Raw genomic sequence first — 17,959 nt, forward strand, 5'->3', positions numbered from 1 at the left:
CGTTACAATTAACTATCATTATCGTTTCGGATTCGAAAATCTAGACTTACAGGTGAACGATCATAATGTGCCCCAGGCAGTAATAGACTCTTGGAGACAAGTCGGCTGGAGGACGATGTTTTGGATCGCGACTCAATTTGAGTGTTCCATCGTAACTAGGAGGCCCTGAATGTTACAATTAACTATAAGTTTTTCGTCGGATTGGAAATTCTAGACTCACTGGAGAGGGACCTCAAGGTTCCGGAAGCAGCAGTATCCCCTTGGAGCCCAGTCCGCTGGAGGACGATGTATTGGATCGCGACGCAATTTGAGTATTCCATCGTAACTAGGAGGCCATGTATGTTATAATTAACTATAAGTTTTTCGTCGGATTCGAAAATATAGACTCACTGGAGACGGACCATAAGGTTCCGGAAGCAGCAATATCCCCTTGGAGACCAGTCCGCTGGAGGATGATGTATTGAATCGCGACGCAATTTGAGTGCTCCAGCGTCATTAGGAGGCCCAGAACGGTACAATTAACTATCTGTTTCGCGTCGGATTCAAAAATCTAAACTTACAGGAGAAGGACCGTATGGTGCCCGAGGCAGCAATATCCCCTTGGAGACAAGTCGCCTGAAGGACGATGTATTGAATCTCGACGCAATTTGAGTGTTCCATCGTCTTTTGGAGGCCCTGAACATTACAATTAACTATCAGTTTCGCGTCGGATTTGAAAATCTAGACTCACAGGAGAGCGACCATAAGGAGCCCGAGGCAGCAATATCCCCAAGAAAACAAGTCAGCTGGAAGACGTTATATTGAATCTCGACGCAATTAGAGTGTTCCATCGTAATTAGGAGGCCCTGAACGTTACAATTGACTATGAGTTTTGCATCGTTTTCGAAAATCTAGACTCACAGGTGAACGATCATAAGGTGCCCGAGGCGGCAATATCCCCTCGTAGACAAATCGGCTGGAGGTCGATGTATTGACTCTCGACACAATCTTAGTGTTCCATCGTAAATAGGACGCCCTGAATGTTACAATTAACTATAAGTTTTTCCTCGGATTCGAAAATCCAGACTCAGTGGAATCGGACCATAAGGTTCCGGATGCAGCAATATCCCCTTGGAGACAAGTCCGCTGGAAGACGATGTATTGAATCGCGACGGAATTTGAGTGCTCCATCGTCATTTTGAGGCCCTGAACGTTACAATCAACTATCATTATCGCGTCGTATTCGAAAATCTAGACTTACAGGTGAACGATCATAAGGTGCCCCAGGCAGCAATAGACGCTTGGAGACAAATCGGCAGGAGGACGATGTTTTGGATCGCGAAGCAATTTGAGTGTTCCACCGTAACTAGGAGGCCCTGAATGTTACAATTAACTATAAGTTTTTCGTCGGATTGGAAATTCTAGACCCACTGGAGACGGACCTTAAGGTTCCGGAAGCAGCAGTATCCCCTTGGAGACCAGTCCGCTGGAGGACGATGTGTTGGTTCGCGACGCAATTTGAGTGCTCCAGCGTCATTAGGAGGCCCTGAACGGTACAATTAACTATCAGTTTCACGTCGGATTCGAAAATCTAAACTTACAGGAGAAGGACCGTATGGTGCCCGAGGCAACAATATCCCATTGGAGACAAGTCGGCTGAAGGACGATGTACTGAATCTCGATGCAATTTGAGTGTTCCATCGTCATTAGAAGGCCCTGAACGTTACAATTAACTATCAGTTTCGCGTCTGATTCGAAAATCTAGACTCACAGGAGACGGACCACATGGAGCCCGAGGCGGCAATAGACCTTTGGAGACAAATCGGCTGGAGGACGATGTATTGACTCTCGACGCAATTTGAGTGTTCCATCGTAACTAGGAGGACCTGAATGTTACAATTAACTATAAGTTTTTCGTCGGATTCGAAAATCTAGACTCACTAGAGACGGACCATAAGGTCCGGAAGCAGCAATATCCCCTTGGAGACCAGTCCGCTGGAGGACGATGTATTGAATCGCGACGCAATTTGAGTGTTCCATCGTCTTTAGGAGGCCATGAAAATTTTAATTAACTATCAGTTTCGCGTCGGATTCGAAAATCTAGACTCACAGGAGACGGACCACATGGAGCCCGAGGCGGCAATATCCCCTTGTAGACAAGTCGGCTGGAGGTCGATCTATTGACCCTCGACACAATCTTAGTGTTCCATCGTAAATAGGACGCCCTGAATGTTACAATTAACTATAAGTTTTTCGTCGGATTCGAAAATCCAGACTCAGTGGAATCGGACCATAAGGTTCCGGAAGCAGCAATATCCCCTTGGAGACAAGTCCGCTGGAAGACGATGTATTGAATCGCGACGGAATTTGAGTGCTCCATCGTCATTTTGAGGCCCTGAACGTTACAATCAACTATCATTATCGCGTCGGATTAGAAAATCTAGACTTACAGGTGAACGATCATGAGGTGCCCCAGGCAGCAATAGACGCTTGGAGACAAGTCGGCTGGAGGACGATGTATTCACTCTCGACGCAATTTGAGTGTTCCATCGTTATTAGGAGGCCCTGAACGTTACAATTAACAATCAGTTTTGCATCGGATTACAAAATCTAGACTCACAGGAGAACGACCATAAGGTGCCCGAGGCAGCGATAGACCTTTGGAGACAAGTCGGCTGGAGTATGATGTATTCACTCTCGACACAATTTGAGTGTTCCATCGTCATTAGGAGGCCCTGAACGTTACAATTAACAATCAGTTTTGCATCGGATTAGAAAATCTAGACTCACAGGAGAACGAGGCACCAATAAACCCTTGGAGACTAGTCGGCTGAAGGACGATATATTGAATCTCGACGCAATTTGAGTGTTCCATCGTCAGTAGGAGGCGCTGAACGTTACAATTAACTATCAGTTTTGCGTCGCATTCGAATACGTAGAATCACCGTAGACGAACCATGTGGTGCCCGAGGCAGCGATATCCCTCTGGAGACAAGTCGGCAGGAGGACGATGTAGTGAATCTCGACGCAATTTGAGTGTTCCATCGTCATTAGGAGGTGCTGAACGTTGCAATTAACTACCATTTTTGCGTCGGATTCAAAATTCTAGACTCACAGGTAAAGGACCATATGGTGCCCGAGGCAGCAATATCCCCTTCAAGGCAAGTCGGCTGAATCTCGACGCAATTTGAGTGGTCCATCGTCGATAGGAGGCCCGGAACATAACAATTAACTATCAGTTTTTCGTCGGATTCTAAAATCTAGACTCACAGGGGAACGACTATAAGGTGCCCGAGGCAGCAATAGACCCTTGTAGACAAATCGTCTGAATGCCGATGTATTGAATCTCGACGCAATTTGAATGATCCATCGTCATTAGGAGGCCCTGAATGTTACAATTAACTATCAGTTTTTCGTCGGATTCGAAAATCTAGACTCACTGGAGACGGACCATAAGCTGCCCGACTCAGCAATATCCCCTAGGAGACCAGTCCGCTGGAGGACGACGTATTGAATCGCGACGCATTTTGAGTGCTCCATCGTCATTAGGAGGCCCTGAACGATACAATTAACTATCAGTTTCGCATCGGATTCGAAAGTCTAGACTCACAGGAGAGGGACCATACGGTGCCCAAGGCAGCAATACCCCCTAGGAACAAGTCGGCTGGAAGACGATGTATTGAATCTCGACGCAATTTGAGTGTTCCGTCGTCATTATGAGGCCCTGAACGTTACAATTAACTATCAGTTTTGCGTCTGATTCGAAACTCTAGACCTACAGGAGACGGACCACATGGAGCCCGAGGCGGCAATATCCCCTTGTAGTCAAGTCGGCTGGAGGTCGATGTATTGAATCTCGACGCAATTTGAGTATTCCATCGTCAATAGGAGGCGCTGAACGTTACAATTAACAATCAGTTTCGGGTCGGATTCGAAAATCTACTCACAGTAGAGCGGCCATAAGGAGCCCTAGGCAGCAATATCCCCTTGGAGACCAGTCCGCTGGAGGATGATGTATTGACTCTCGACGCAATTTGAGTGTTCCATCGTCATTTTCAGGCCCTGAACGTTACAATTAACAATCAGTTTTGCGTCGGATTAGAAAATTTAGACTCACAGGAGAACGACCATAAGGTGCCCGAGGCAGCAATAGACCCTTGGAGACTAGTCGGCTGAAGGATGATGTATTGAATCTCGACGCAATTTGTGTTTTCCATCATCGCCCTGACGTTACAATTAACTATCAGTTTCGAGTCGGATTCGAAAATCTAGACTCACAGGAGAACGACCATAAGGTGTCCGAGGCAGCAATAGACCCTTGGAGAGAAGTCGGCTGAAAGACGATGTATTGAATCTCGACACAATTAGAGTGTTTCATCGTCATTAGAAGGCGCTGAACGTTACAATTAACAATCAGTTTCTGGTCGGATTTGAAAATCTAGACTCACAGGAGAGCGACCATAAGAAGCCCGAGACAGCAATATCGCCATGGAGACAAGTCGGCTAGAAGACGATATATTGAATCACGACGCAATTTGAGTGCTCCAGCGTCATTACGAGGCCCTGATCGGTATAATTAACTATCAGTTTCGCGTCGGATTCAAAAATCTAAACTTACAGGAGAAGGACCGTATGGTGCCCGAGGCAGCAATATCCCCTTGGAGACAAGTCGGCTGAAGGACGATGTATTTAATCTTGACGCAATTTGAGTGTTCCTTCGTCATTAAGCGGCGCTGAACGTTACAATTAACTATCATTTTAGCGTCGGATTCGAAAATCTACTCACAGGAGAATTTCATGTGGTGCTCGTGACAGCAATATCCCCTTGGATACAGGTCGGATGGAGGACGATGTATTGAATCTCGACGCAGTATGAGTGTTCCATCGTCATTAGGAGGCGCTGAACATTACAATTAACAATCAGTTTCGCGTCGGATTTGAAAATCTAGACTCACAGGAGAGCGACCATAAGGAGCCCGAGGCAGCAATATCCCCATGGAGACAAGTCGGCTTGAAGACGATGTATTGAATCTCGACGCAATTTGAGTGCTCCATCGTTATTAGGAGGCCCTGAACGTTACAATTAACTATAAGTTTTTCGTCGGATTCGAAAATCTAGACTCACTGGAGACGGACCATAATGTTCCGGAAGCAGCAATATCCCCTTGGAGACCAGGCCGCTGGAGGACGATGTATTGAATCGCGACGTATTTTGAGTGCTCCATCGTCATTAGGAGACCCTGAACGTTACAATTAACTATCAGGTATGCGTCGGATTCGAAGATCTAGACTCACAGGAGAACGACCATAAGGTGCCCGAAGCAGCAATAGACCTTTGGAGACAAATCGGCTGGAGGGCGATGTATTGACTCTCGACGCAATCATCGTAACTAGGAGGACCTGAATGTTACAATTAACTATAAGTTTTTCGTCGGATTCGAAAATCTAGACTCACTAGAGACGGACCATAAGGTCCGGAAGCAGCAATATCCCCTTGGAGACCAGTCCGCAGGAGGACGATGTATTGAATCGCGACGCAATTTGAGTGTTCCATCGTCATTAGGAGGCCATGAAAATTTTAATTAACTATCAGTTTCGCGTCGGATTCGAAAATCTAGACTCACAGGAGACGGACCACATAGAGCCCGAGGCGGCAATATCCCCTTGTAGACAAGTCGGCTGGAGGTCGATCTATTGACCCTCGACACAATCTTAGTGTTCCATCGTAAATAGGACGCCCTGAATGTTACAATTAACTATAAGTTTTTCGTCGGATTCGAAAATCCAGACTCAGTGGAATCGGACCATAAGGTTCCGGAAGCAGCAATATCCCCTTGGAGACAAGTCCGCTGGAAGACGATGTATTGAATCGCGACGGAATTTGAGTGCTCCATCGTCATTTTGAGGCCCTGAACGTTACAATCAACTATCATTATCGCGTCGGATTAGAAAATCTAGACTTACAGGTGAACGATCAAGAGGTGCCCCAGGCAGCAATAGACGCTTGGAGACAAATCGGCTGGAGGGCGATGTTTTGGATCGCGAAGCAATTTGAGTGTTCCACCGTAACTAGGAGGCCCTGAATGTTACAATTAACTATAAGTTTTTCGTCGGATTGGAAATTCTAGACCCACTGGAGACGGACCTTAAGGTTCCGGAAGCAGCAGTATCTCCTTGGAGACCAGTCCGCTGGAGGACGATGTAGTGGATCGCGACGCAATTTGAGTGCTCCAGCGTCATTAGGAGGCCCTGAACGGTACAATTAACTATCAGTTTCGCGTCGGATTCGAAAATCTAAACTTACAGGAGAAGGACCGTATGGTGCCCGAGGCAGCAATATCCCCTTGGAGACAAGTCGGCTGAAGGACGATGTATTGAATCTCGACGCAATTTGAGTGTTCCATCGGCATTAGAAGGCCCTGAACGTTACAATTAACTATCATTTTTGCGTCAGATTCGAAAATCTAGACACTCAGGAGAACGAACATTAGGTGCCCGAGGCAGCAATAGACCCTTCAGACAAGTCGGCTGGAAAACGATGTACTGACTCTCGAGGCAATTTGAATTATCCATCGTCATTAGGAGGCCCTTAATGTTACAATTAACTATCAGTTTTTCGTCGGATTATAAAATCTAGACTCACTGGAGACGGACCCTAAGGTGCCGGACTCAGCAATATCCCCTAGGAGACCAGTCCGCTGGAGGTCGATGTATTGAATCACGACGCAATTTGAGTGCTCCATCGTCATTAGGAGGCCCTGAACGTTACAATTAACTAACTGTTTTGCGCCGGATTCGAAAATCTAAACTCATAGGAGAACGACCATAAGGAGCCCGCGGCAGCAATTGACTCTTCGAGACAAGTCGGCTGAAGGACGATGTATTGCATCTCGACGCAATTTGAGTGTCCCATCGTCATTAGGAGTCCCTGAACGTTACAATTAACAATCAGTTTCGGGTCGGATTCGAAAATCTACTCACAGTAGAGCGGCCATAAGGAGCTCTAGGCAGCAATATCCCCTTGGAGACCAGTCCGCTGGAGGATGATGTATTGACTCTCGACGCAATTTGAGTGTTCCATCGTCATTTTCAGGCCCTGAACGTTACAATTAACAATCAGTTTTGCGTCGGATTAGAAAATTTAGACTCACAGGAGAACGACCATAAGGTGCCCGAGGCAGCAATAGACCCTTGGAGACTAGTCGGCTGAAGGATGATGTATTGAATCTCGACGCAATTTGTGTTTTCCATCATCGCCCTGACGTTACAATTAACTATCAGTTTCGAGTCGGATTCGAAAATCTAGACTCACAGGAGAACGACCATAAGGTGTCCGAGGCAGCAATAGACCCTTGGAGAGAAGTCGGCTGAAAGACGATGTATTGAATCTCGACACAATTAGAGTGTTTCATCGTCATTAGAAGGCGCTGAACGTTACAATTAACAATCAGTTTCTGGTCGGATTTGAAAATCTAGACTCACAGGAGAGCGACCATAAGAAGCCCGAGACAGCAATATCGCCATGGAGACAAGTCGGCTAGAAGACGATATATTGAATCACGACGCAATTTGAGTGCTCCAGCGTCATTACGAGGCCCTGATCGGTATAATTAACTATCAGTTTGGCGTCGGATTCAAAAATCTAAACTTACAGGAGAAGGACCGTATGGTGCCCGAGGCAGCAATATCCCCTTGGAGACAAGTCGGCTGAAGGACGATGTATTTAATCTTGACGCAATTTGAGTGTTCCTTCGTCATTAAGCGGCGCTGAACGTTACAATTAACTATCATTTTAGCGTCGGATTCGAAAATCTACTCACAGGAGAATTTCATATGGTGCTCGTGACAGCAATATCCCCTTGGATACAGGTCGGATGGAGGACGATGTATTGAATCTCGACGCAGTATGAGTGTTCCATCGTCATTAGGAGGCGCTGAACATTACAATTAACAATCAGTTTCGCGTCGGATTTGAAAATCTAGACTCACAGGAGAGCGACCATAAGGAGCCCGAGGCAGCAATATCCCCATGGAGACAAGTCGGCTTGAAGACGATGTATTGAATCTCGACGCAATTTGAGTGCTCCATCGTTATTAGGAGGCCCTGAACGTTACTATTAACTATGAGTTTTGCATCGGATTCGAAAATCTAGACTCACAGGAGACGGACCACATGGAGCCCGAGGCGGCAATATCCCCTTGTAGACAAGTCGGCTGGAGGTCGATCTATTGACCCTCGACACAATCTTAGTGTTCCATCGTAAATAGGACGCCCTGAATGTTACAATTAACTATAAGTTTTTCGTCGGATTCGAAAATCCAGACTCAGTGGAATCGGACCATAAGGTTCCGGAAGCAGCAATATCCCCTTGGAGACAAGTCCGCTGGAAGACGATGTATTGAATCGCGACGGAATTTGAGTGCTCCATCGTCATTTTGAGGCCCTGAACGTTACAATCAACTATCATTATCGCGTCGGATTAGAAAATCTAGACTTACAGGTGAACGATCATGAGGTGCCCCAGGCAGCAATAGACGCTTGGAGACAAGTCGGCTGGAGGACGATGTATTCACTCTCGACGCAATTTGAGTGTTCCATCGTTATTAGGAGGCCCTGAACGTTACAATTAACAATCAGTTTTGCATCGGATTACAAAATCTAGACTCACAGGAGAACGACCATAAGGTGCCCGAGGCAGCGATAGACCTTTGGAGACAAGTCGGCTGGAGTATGATGTATTCACTCTCGACACAATTTGAGTGTTCCATCGTCATTAGGAGGCCCTGAACGTTACAATTAACAATCAGTTTTGCATCGGATTAGAAAATCTAGACTCACAGGAGAACGAGGCACCAATAAACCCTTGGAGACTAGTCGGCTGAAGGACGATATATTGAATCTCGACGCAATTTGAGTGTTCCATCGTCAGTAGGAGGCGCTGAACGTTACAATTAACTATCAGTTTTGCGTCGCATTCGAATACGTAGAATCACCGTAGACGAACCATGTGGTGCCCGAGGCAGCGATATCCCTCTGGAGACAAGTCGGCAGGAGGACGATGTAGTGAATCTCGACGCAATTTGAGTGTTCCATCGTCATTAGGAGGTGCTGAACGTTGCAATTAACTACCATTTTTGCGTCGGATTCAAAATTCTAGACTCACAGGTAAAGGACCATATGGTGCCCGAGGCAGCAATATCCCCTTCAAGGCAAGTCGGCTGAATCTCGACGCAATTTGAGTGGTCCATCGTCGATAGGAGGCCCGGAACATAACAATTAACTATCAGTTTTTCGTCGGATTCTAAAATCTAGACTCACAGGGGAACGACTATAAGGTGCCCGAGGCAGCAATAGACCCTTGTAGACAAATCGTCTGAATGCCGATGTATTGAATCTCGACGCAATTTGAATGATCCATCGTCATTAGGAGGCCCTGAATGTTACAATTAACTATCAGTTTTTCGTCGGATTCGAAAATCTAGACTCACTGGAGACGGACCATAAGCTGCCCGACTCAGCAATATCCCCTAGGAGACCAGTCCGCTGGAGGACGACGTATTGAATCGCGACGCATTTTGAGTGCTCCATCGTCATTAGGAGGCCCTGAACGATACAATTAACTATCAGTTTCGCATCGGATTCGAAAGTCTAGACTCACAGGAGAGGGACCATACGGTGCCCAAGGCAGCAATACCCCCTAGGAACAAGTCGGCTGGAAGACGATGTATTGAATCTCGACGCAATTTGAGTGTTCCGTCGTCATTATGAGGCCCTGAACGTTACAATTAACTATCAGTTTTGCGTCTGATTCGAAACTCTAGACCTACAGGAGACGGACCACATGGAGCCCGAGGCGGCAATATCCCCTTGTAGTCAAGTCGGCTGGAGGTCGATGTATTGAATCTCGACGCAATTTGAGTATTCCATCGTCAATAGGAGGCGCTGAACGTTACAATTAACAATCAGTTTCGGGTCGGATTCGAAAATCTACTCACAGTAGAGCGGCCATAAGGAGCCCTAGGCAGCAATATCCCCTTGGAGACCAGTCCGCTGGAGGATGATGTATTGACTCTCGACGCAATTTGAGTGTTCCATCGTCATTTTCAGGCCCTGAACGTTACAATTAACAATCAGTTTTGCGTCGGATTAGAAAATTTAGACTCACAGGAGAACGACCATAAGGTGCCCGAGGCAGCAATAGACCCTTGGAGACTAGTCGGCTGAAGGATGATGTATTGAATCTCGACGCAATTTGTGTTTTCCATCATCGCCCTGACGTTACAATTAACTATCAGTTTCGAGTCGGATTCGAAAATCTAGACTCACAGGAGAACGACCATAAGGTGTCCGAGGCAGCAATAGACCCTTGGAGAGAAGTCGGCTGAAAGACGATGTATTGAATCTCGACACAATTAGAGTGTTTCATCGTCATTAGAAGGCGCTGAACGTTACAATTAACAATCAGTTTCTGGTCGGATTTGAAAATCTAGACTCACAGGAGAGCGACCATAAGAAGCCCGAGACAGCAATATCGCCATGGAGACAAGTCGGCTAGAAGACGATATATTGAATCACGACGCAATTTGAGTGCTCCAGCGTCATTACGAGGCCCTGATCGGTATAATTAACTATCAGTTTCGCGTCGGATTCAAAAATCTAAACTTACAGGAGAAGGACCGTATGGTGCCCGAGGCAGCAATATCCCCTTGGAGACAAGTCGGCTGAAGGACGATGTATTTAATCTTGACGCAATTTGAGTGTTCCTTCGTCATTAAGCGGCGCTGAACGTTACAATTAACTATCATTTTAGCGTCGGATTCGAAAATCTACTCACAGGAGAATTTCATGTGGTGCTCGTGACAGCAATATCCCCTTGGATACAGGTCGGATGGAGGACGATGTATTGAATCTCGACGCAGTATGAGTGTTCCATCGTCATTAGGAGGCGCTGAACATTACAATTAACAATCAGTTTCGCGTCGGATTTGAAAATCTAGACTCACAGGAGAGCGACCATAAGGAGCCCGAGGCAGCAATATCCCCATGGAGACAAGTCGGCTTGAAGACGATGTATTGAATCTCGACGCAATTTGAGTGCTCCATCGTTATTAGGAGGCCCTGAACGTTACTATTAACTATGAGTTTTGCATCGGATTCGAAAATCTAGACTCACAGGAGACGGACCACATGGAGACAAGTCGGCTGAAGGACGATGTATTGAATCTCGACGCAATTTGAGTGTTCCATCGTCTTTAGGAGGTCCTGAACGTTACAATTAACTATAAGTTTTTCGTCGGATTCGAAAATCTAGACTCACTGGAGACGGACCATAATGTTCCGGAAGCAGCAATATCCCCTTGGAGACCAGGCCGCTGGAGGACGATGTATTGAATCGCGACGTATTTTGAGTGCTCCATCGTCATTAGGAGACCCTGAACGTTACAATTAACTATCAGGTATGCGTCGGATTCGAAGATCTAGACTCACAGGAGAACGACCATAAGGTGCCCGAAGCAGCAATAGACCTTTGGAGACAAATCGGCTGGAGGGCGATGTATTGACTCTCGACGCAATCATCGTAACTAGGAGGACCTGAATGTTACAATTAACTATAAGTTTTTCGTCGGATTCGAAAATCTAGACTCACTAGAGACGGACCATAAGGTCCGGAAGCAGCAATATCCCCTTGGAGACCAGTCCGCAGGAGGACGATGTATTGAATCGCGACGCAATTTGAGTGTTCCATCGTCATTAGGAGGCCATGAAAATTTTAATTAACTATCAGTTTCGCGTCGGATTCGAAAATCTAGACTCACAGGAGACGGACCACATAGAGCCCGAGGCGGCAATATCCCCTTGTAGACAAGTCGGCTGGAGGTCGATCTATTGACCCTCGACACAATCTTAGTGTTCCATCGTAAATAGGACGCCCTGAATGTTACAATTAACTATAAGTTTTTCGTCGGATTCGAAAATCCAGACTCAGTGGAATCGGACCATAAGGTTCCGGAAGCAGCAATATCCCCTTGGAGACAAGTCCGCTGGAAGACGATGTATTGAATCGCGACGGAATTTGAGTGCTCCATCGTCATTTTGAGGCCCTGAACGTTACAATCAACTATCATTATCGCGTCGGATTAGAAAATCTAGACTTACAGGTGAACGATCAAGAGGTGCCCCAGGCAGCAATAGACGCTTGGAGACAAATCGGCTGGAGGGCGATGTTTTGGATCGCGAAGCAATTTGAGTGTTCCACCGTAACTAGGAGGCCCTGAATGTTACAATTAACTATAAGTTTTTCGTCGGATTGGAAATTCTAGACCCACTGGAGACGGACCTTAAGGTTCCGGAAGCAGCAGTATCTCCTTGGAGACCAGTCCGCTGGAGGACGATGTAGTGGATCGCGACGCAATTTGAGTGCTCCAGCGTCATTAGGAGGCCCTGAACGGTACAATTAACTATCAGTTTCGCGTCGGATTCGAAAATCTAAACTTACAGGAGAAGGACCGTATGGTGCCCGAGGCAGCAATATCCCCTTGGAGACAAGTCGGCTGAAGGACGATGTATTGAATCTCGACGCAATTTGAGTGTTCCATCGGCATTAGAAGGCCCTGAACGTTACAATTAACTATCATTTTTGCGTCAGATTCGAAAATCTAGACACTCAGGAGAACGAACATTAGGTGCCCGAGGCAGCAATAGACCCTTCAGACAAGTCGGCTGGAAAACGATGTACTGACTCTCGAGGCAATTTGAATTATCCATCGTCATTAGGAGGCCCTTAATGTTACAATTAACTATCAGTTTTTCGTCGGATTATAAAATCTAGACTCACTGGAGACGGACCCTAAGGTGCCGGACTCAGCAATATCCCCTAGGAGACCAGTCCGCTGGAGGTCGATGTATTGAATCACGACGCAATTTGAGTGCTCCATCGTCATTAGGAGGCCCTGAACGTTACAATTAACTAACTGTTTTGCGCCGGATTCGAAAATCTAAACTCATAGGAGAACGACCATAAGGAGCCCGCGGCAGCAATTGACTCTTCGAGACAAGTCGGCTGAAGGACGATGTATTGCATCTCGACGCAATTTGAGTGTCCCATCGTCATTAGGAGTCCCTGAACGTTACAATTAACAATCAGTTTCGGGTCGGATTCGAAAATCTACTCACAGTAGAGCGGCCATAAGGAGCTCTAGGCAGCAATATCCCCTTGGAGACCAGTCCGCTGGAGGATGATGTATTGACTCTCGACGCAATTTGAGTGTTCCATCGTCATTTTCAGGCCCTGAACGTTACAATTAACAATCAGTTTTGCGTCGGATTAGAAAATTTAGACTCACAGGAGAACGACCATAAGGTGCCCGAGGCAGCAATAGACCCTTGGAGACTAGTCGGCTGAAGGATGATGTATTGAATCTCGACGCAATTTGTGTTTTCCATCATCGCCCTGACGTTACAATTAACTATCAGTTTCGAGTCGGATTCGAAAATCTAGACTCACAGGAGAACGACCATAAGGTGTCCGAGGCAGCAATAGACCCTTGGAGAGAAGTCGGCTGAAAGACGATGTATTGAATCTCGACACAATTAGAGTGTTTCATCGTCATTAGAAGGCGCTGAACGTTACAATTAACAATCAGTTTCTGGTCGGATTTGAAAATCTAGACTCACAGGAGAGCGACCATAAGAAGCCCGAGACAGCAATATCGCCATGGAGACAAGTCGGCTAGAAGACGATATATTGAATCACGACGCAATTTGAGTGCTCCAGCGTCATTACGAGGCCCTGATCGGTATAATTAACTATCAGTTTGGCGTCGGATTCAAAAATCTAAACTTACAGGAGAAGGACCGTATGGTGCCCGAGGCAGCAATATCCCCTTGGAGACAAGTCGGCTGAAGGACGATGTATTTAATCTTGACGCAATTTGAGTGTTCCTTCGTCATTAAGCGGCGCTGAACGTTACAATTAACTATCATTTTAGCGTCGGATTCGAAAATCTACTCACAGGAGAATTTCATATGGTGCTCGTGACAGCAATATCCCCTTGGATACAGGTCGGATGGAGGACGATGTATTGAATCTCGACGCAGTATGAGTGTTCCATCGTCATTAGGAGGCGCTGAACATTACAATTAACAATCAGTTTCGCGTCGGATTTGAAAATCTAGACTCACAGGAGAGCGACCATAAGGAGCCCGAGGCAGCAATATCCCCATGGAGACAAGTCGGCTTGAAGACGATGTATTGAATCTCGACGCAATTTGAGTGCTCCATCGTTATTAGGAGGCCCTGAACGTTACTATTAACTATGAGTTTTGCATCGGATTCGAAAATCTAGACTCACGGGAGACGGACCACATGGAGCCCGACGCAGCAATATCCCCTTGGAGACAAGTCGGCTGAAGGACGATGTATTGAATCTCGACGCAATTTGAGTGTTCCATCGTCTTTAGGAGGTCCTGAACGTTACAATTAACTATAAGTTTTTCGTCGGATTCGAAAATCTAGACTCACTGGAGACGGACCATAATGTTCCGGAAGCAGCAATATCCCCTTGGAGACCAGGCCGCTGGAGGACGATGTATTGAATCGCGACGTATTTTGAGTGCTCCATCGTCATTAGGAGACCCTGAACGTTACAATTAACTATCAGGTATGCGTCGGATTCGAAGATCTAGACTCACAGGAGAACGACCATAAGGTGCCCGAAGCAGCAATAGACCTTTGGAGACAAATCGGCTGGAGGACGATGTATTGACTCTCGACGCAATCATCGTAACTAGGAGGACCTGAATGTTACAATTAACTATAAGTTTTTCGTCGGATTCGAAAATCTAGACTCACTAGAGACGGACCATAAGGTCCGGAAGCAGCAATATCCCCTTGGAGACCAGTCCGCTGGAGGACGATGTATTGAATCGCGACGCAATTTGAGTGTTCCATCGTCATTAGGAGGCCATGAAAATTTTAATTAACTATCAGTTTCGCGTCGGATTCGAAAATCTAGACTCACAGGAGACGGACCACATAGAGCCCGAGGCGGCAATATCCCCTTGTAGACAAGTCGGCTGGAGGTCGATCTATTGACCCTCGACACAATCTTAGTGTCCCATCGTAAATAGGACGCCCTGAATGTTACAATTAACTATAAGTTTTTCGTCGGATTCGAAAATCCATACTCAGTGGAATCGGACCATAAGGTTCCGGAAGCAGCAATATCCCCTTTTAGACAAGTTCGCTGGAAGACGATGTATTGAATCGCGACGGAATTTGAGTGCTCCATCGTCATTTTGAGGCCCTGAACGTTACAATCAACTATCATTATCGCGTCGGATTCGAAAATCTAAACTTACAGGAGAAGGACCGTATGGTGCCCGAGGCAGCAATATCCCCTTGGAGACAAGTCGGCTGAAGGACGATGTATTGAATCTCGACGCAATTTGAGTGTTCCATCGGCATTAGAAGGCCCTGAACGTTACAATTAACTATCATTTTTGCGTCAGATTCGAAAATCTAGACACTCAGGAGAACGAACATAAGGTGCCCGAGGCAGCAATAGACCCTTCAGACAAGTCGGCTGGAAAACGATGTACTGACTCTCGAGGCAATTTGAATTATCCATCGTCATTAGGAGGCCCTTAATGTTACAATTAACTATCAGTTTTTCGTCGGATTATAAAATCTAGACTCACTGGAGACGGACCCTAAGGTGCCCGACTCAGCAATATCCCCTAGGAGACCAGTCCGCTGGAGGTCGATGTATTGAATCGCGACGCAATTTGAGTGTTCCATCGTCATTAGGAGGCCCTGAACGTTACAATTAACTATCAGTTTCGCGTCGGATTAGAAAGTCTAGACCCACAGAAGAAGGACCATACGGTGCCCGAGGCAGCAATGTCCCCTTGGAACAAGTCGGCTGGAAGACTATGTATTGAATCTCGACGCAATTTGAGTGTTCCATCGTCATTATGAGGCCCTGATCGTTACAATTAACTAACTGTTTTGCGCCGGATTCGAAAATCTAAACTCAAAGGAGAACGACCATAAGGAGCCCGCGGCAGCAATTGACTCTTCGAGACAAGTCGGCTGAAGGACGATGTATTGCATCTCGACGCAATTTGAGTGTCCCATCGTCATTAGGAGTCCCTGAACGTTACAATTAACTATCAGTTTCGCGTCTGATTCGAAAATCTACACTCACAGGAGACGGACCACATGGAGCCCGAGGCGGCAATATCCCCTTGTGGTCACGTCGGCTGGAGGTCGACGTATTGAATCTCGACGCAATTTGAGTGTTCCATCGTCAATAGGAGGCGCTGAACGTTACAATTAACAACCAGTTTCGCGTCGGATTCGAAATTCTAGACTCACAGGAGAACGACCATAAGGTGTCCGAGGCAGCAATAGTCCCTTGGAGAGAATTCGTCTGAAGGACGATGTATTGAATCTCGACGCAATTTGAGTGTTCCATCGTCTTTAGGAGGCCCTGAAAGTTACAATTAATAAGTTTTTCGTCGGATTCAAAATTGTAGACTCACTGGAGACGGAGCATAAGGTTCCGCAAGCAGCAATATCCCCTTGGAGACCAGTCCGCTGGAGGACGATATATTGAATCGCGTCGCAATTTGAGTGCTCCAGCGTCATTACGAGGCCCTGATCGGTACAATTAACTATCAGTTTCGCGTCGGATTCGACAATCTAAACTTACAGCAGAAGGACCGTATGGTGCCCGAGGCAGCAATATCCCCTTGGAGACAAGTCGGCTGAAGGACGATGTATTGAATCTCGACGCAATTTGAGTGTTCCTTCGTCATTAAGCGGCGCTGAACGTTACAATTAACTATCATTTTAGCGTCGGATTCGAAAATCTACTCACAGGAGAATTTGATATTGTGCTCGTGACAGCAATATCACCTTGGATTCAGGTCGGATGGAGGACGATGTATTGAATCTCGACGCAGTTTTAGTGTTCCATCGTCATTAGGAGGCGCTGAACATTACAATTAACTTTCAGTTTCGCGTCGGATTTGAAAATCTAGACTCACAGGAGAGCGACCATAAGGAGCCCGAGGCAGCAATATCCCCATGGAGACAAGTCGGCTTGAAGACGATGTATTGAATGTCGACGCAATTTGAGTGCTCCATCGTTTTTAGGAGGCCCTGAACGTTACAATTAACTATGAGTTTTGCATCGGATTCGAAAATCTAGACTCACGGGAGACGGACCACATGGAGCCCGAGGCGGCAATATCCCCTTAGAGACAAGTCGGCTGAAGGACGATGTATTGAATCTCGACGCAATTTGAGTGTTCCATCGTCTTTAGGAGGCCCTGAACGTTACAATTAACTATAAGCTTTTCGTCGGATTCGAAAATCTAGACTCACTGGAGACGGACCATAAGGTTCCGGAAGCAGCAATATCCCCTTGGAGACAAGTCCGCTGGAAGACATTGTATCGAATCGCGACGGAATTTGAGTGCTCCATCGTCATTTTGAGGCCCTGAACGTTACAATTAACTATAATTATCGCGTCGGATTCGAAAATCTAGACTTACAGGTGAACGATGATAAGGTGCCCCAGGCAGCAATAGACGCTTGGAGACAAGTCGGCTGGAGGTCGATGTTTTGGATCGCGACGCAATTTGAGTGTTCCATCGTAACTAGGAGGCCCTGAATGTTACAATTAACTATAAGTTTTTCGTCGGATTGGAAATTCTAGACTCACTGGAGACGGACCATAAGGTTCCGGAAGCAGCAGTATCCCCTTGGAGACCAGTCCGCTGGAAGACGATGTATTGGATCGCGACGCAATTTGAGTGTTCCATCGTCATTAGGAGGCCCTGGTCGTTACAATTAACAATCAGTTTCGCGTCGGATTCGAAAATCTAAACTTACAGGAGAAGGACCGTATGGTGCTCGAGGCAGCAATATCCCCTTGGAGACAAGTCGGCTGAAGGACGATGTATTGAATC

Source organism: Schistocerca piceifrons, chromosome 9, assembly GCF_021461385.2.
Source record: "Schistocerca piceifrons isolate TAMUIC-IGC-003096 chromosome 9, iqSchPice1.1, whole genome shotgun sequence".
NCBI classification, from domain to species: Eukaryota; Metazoa; Arthropoda; class Insecta; order Orthoptera; family Acrididae; genus Schistocerca; species Schistocerca piceifrons.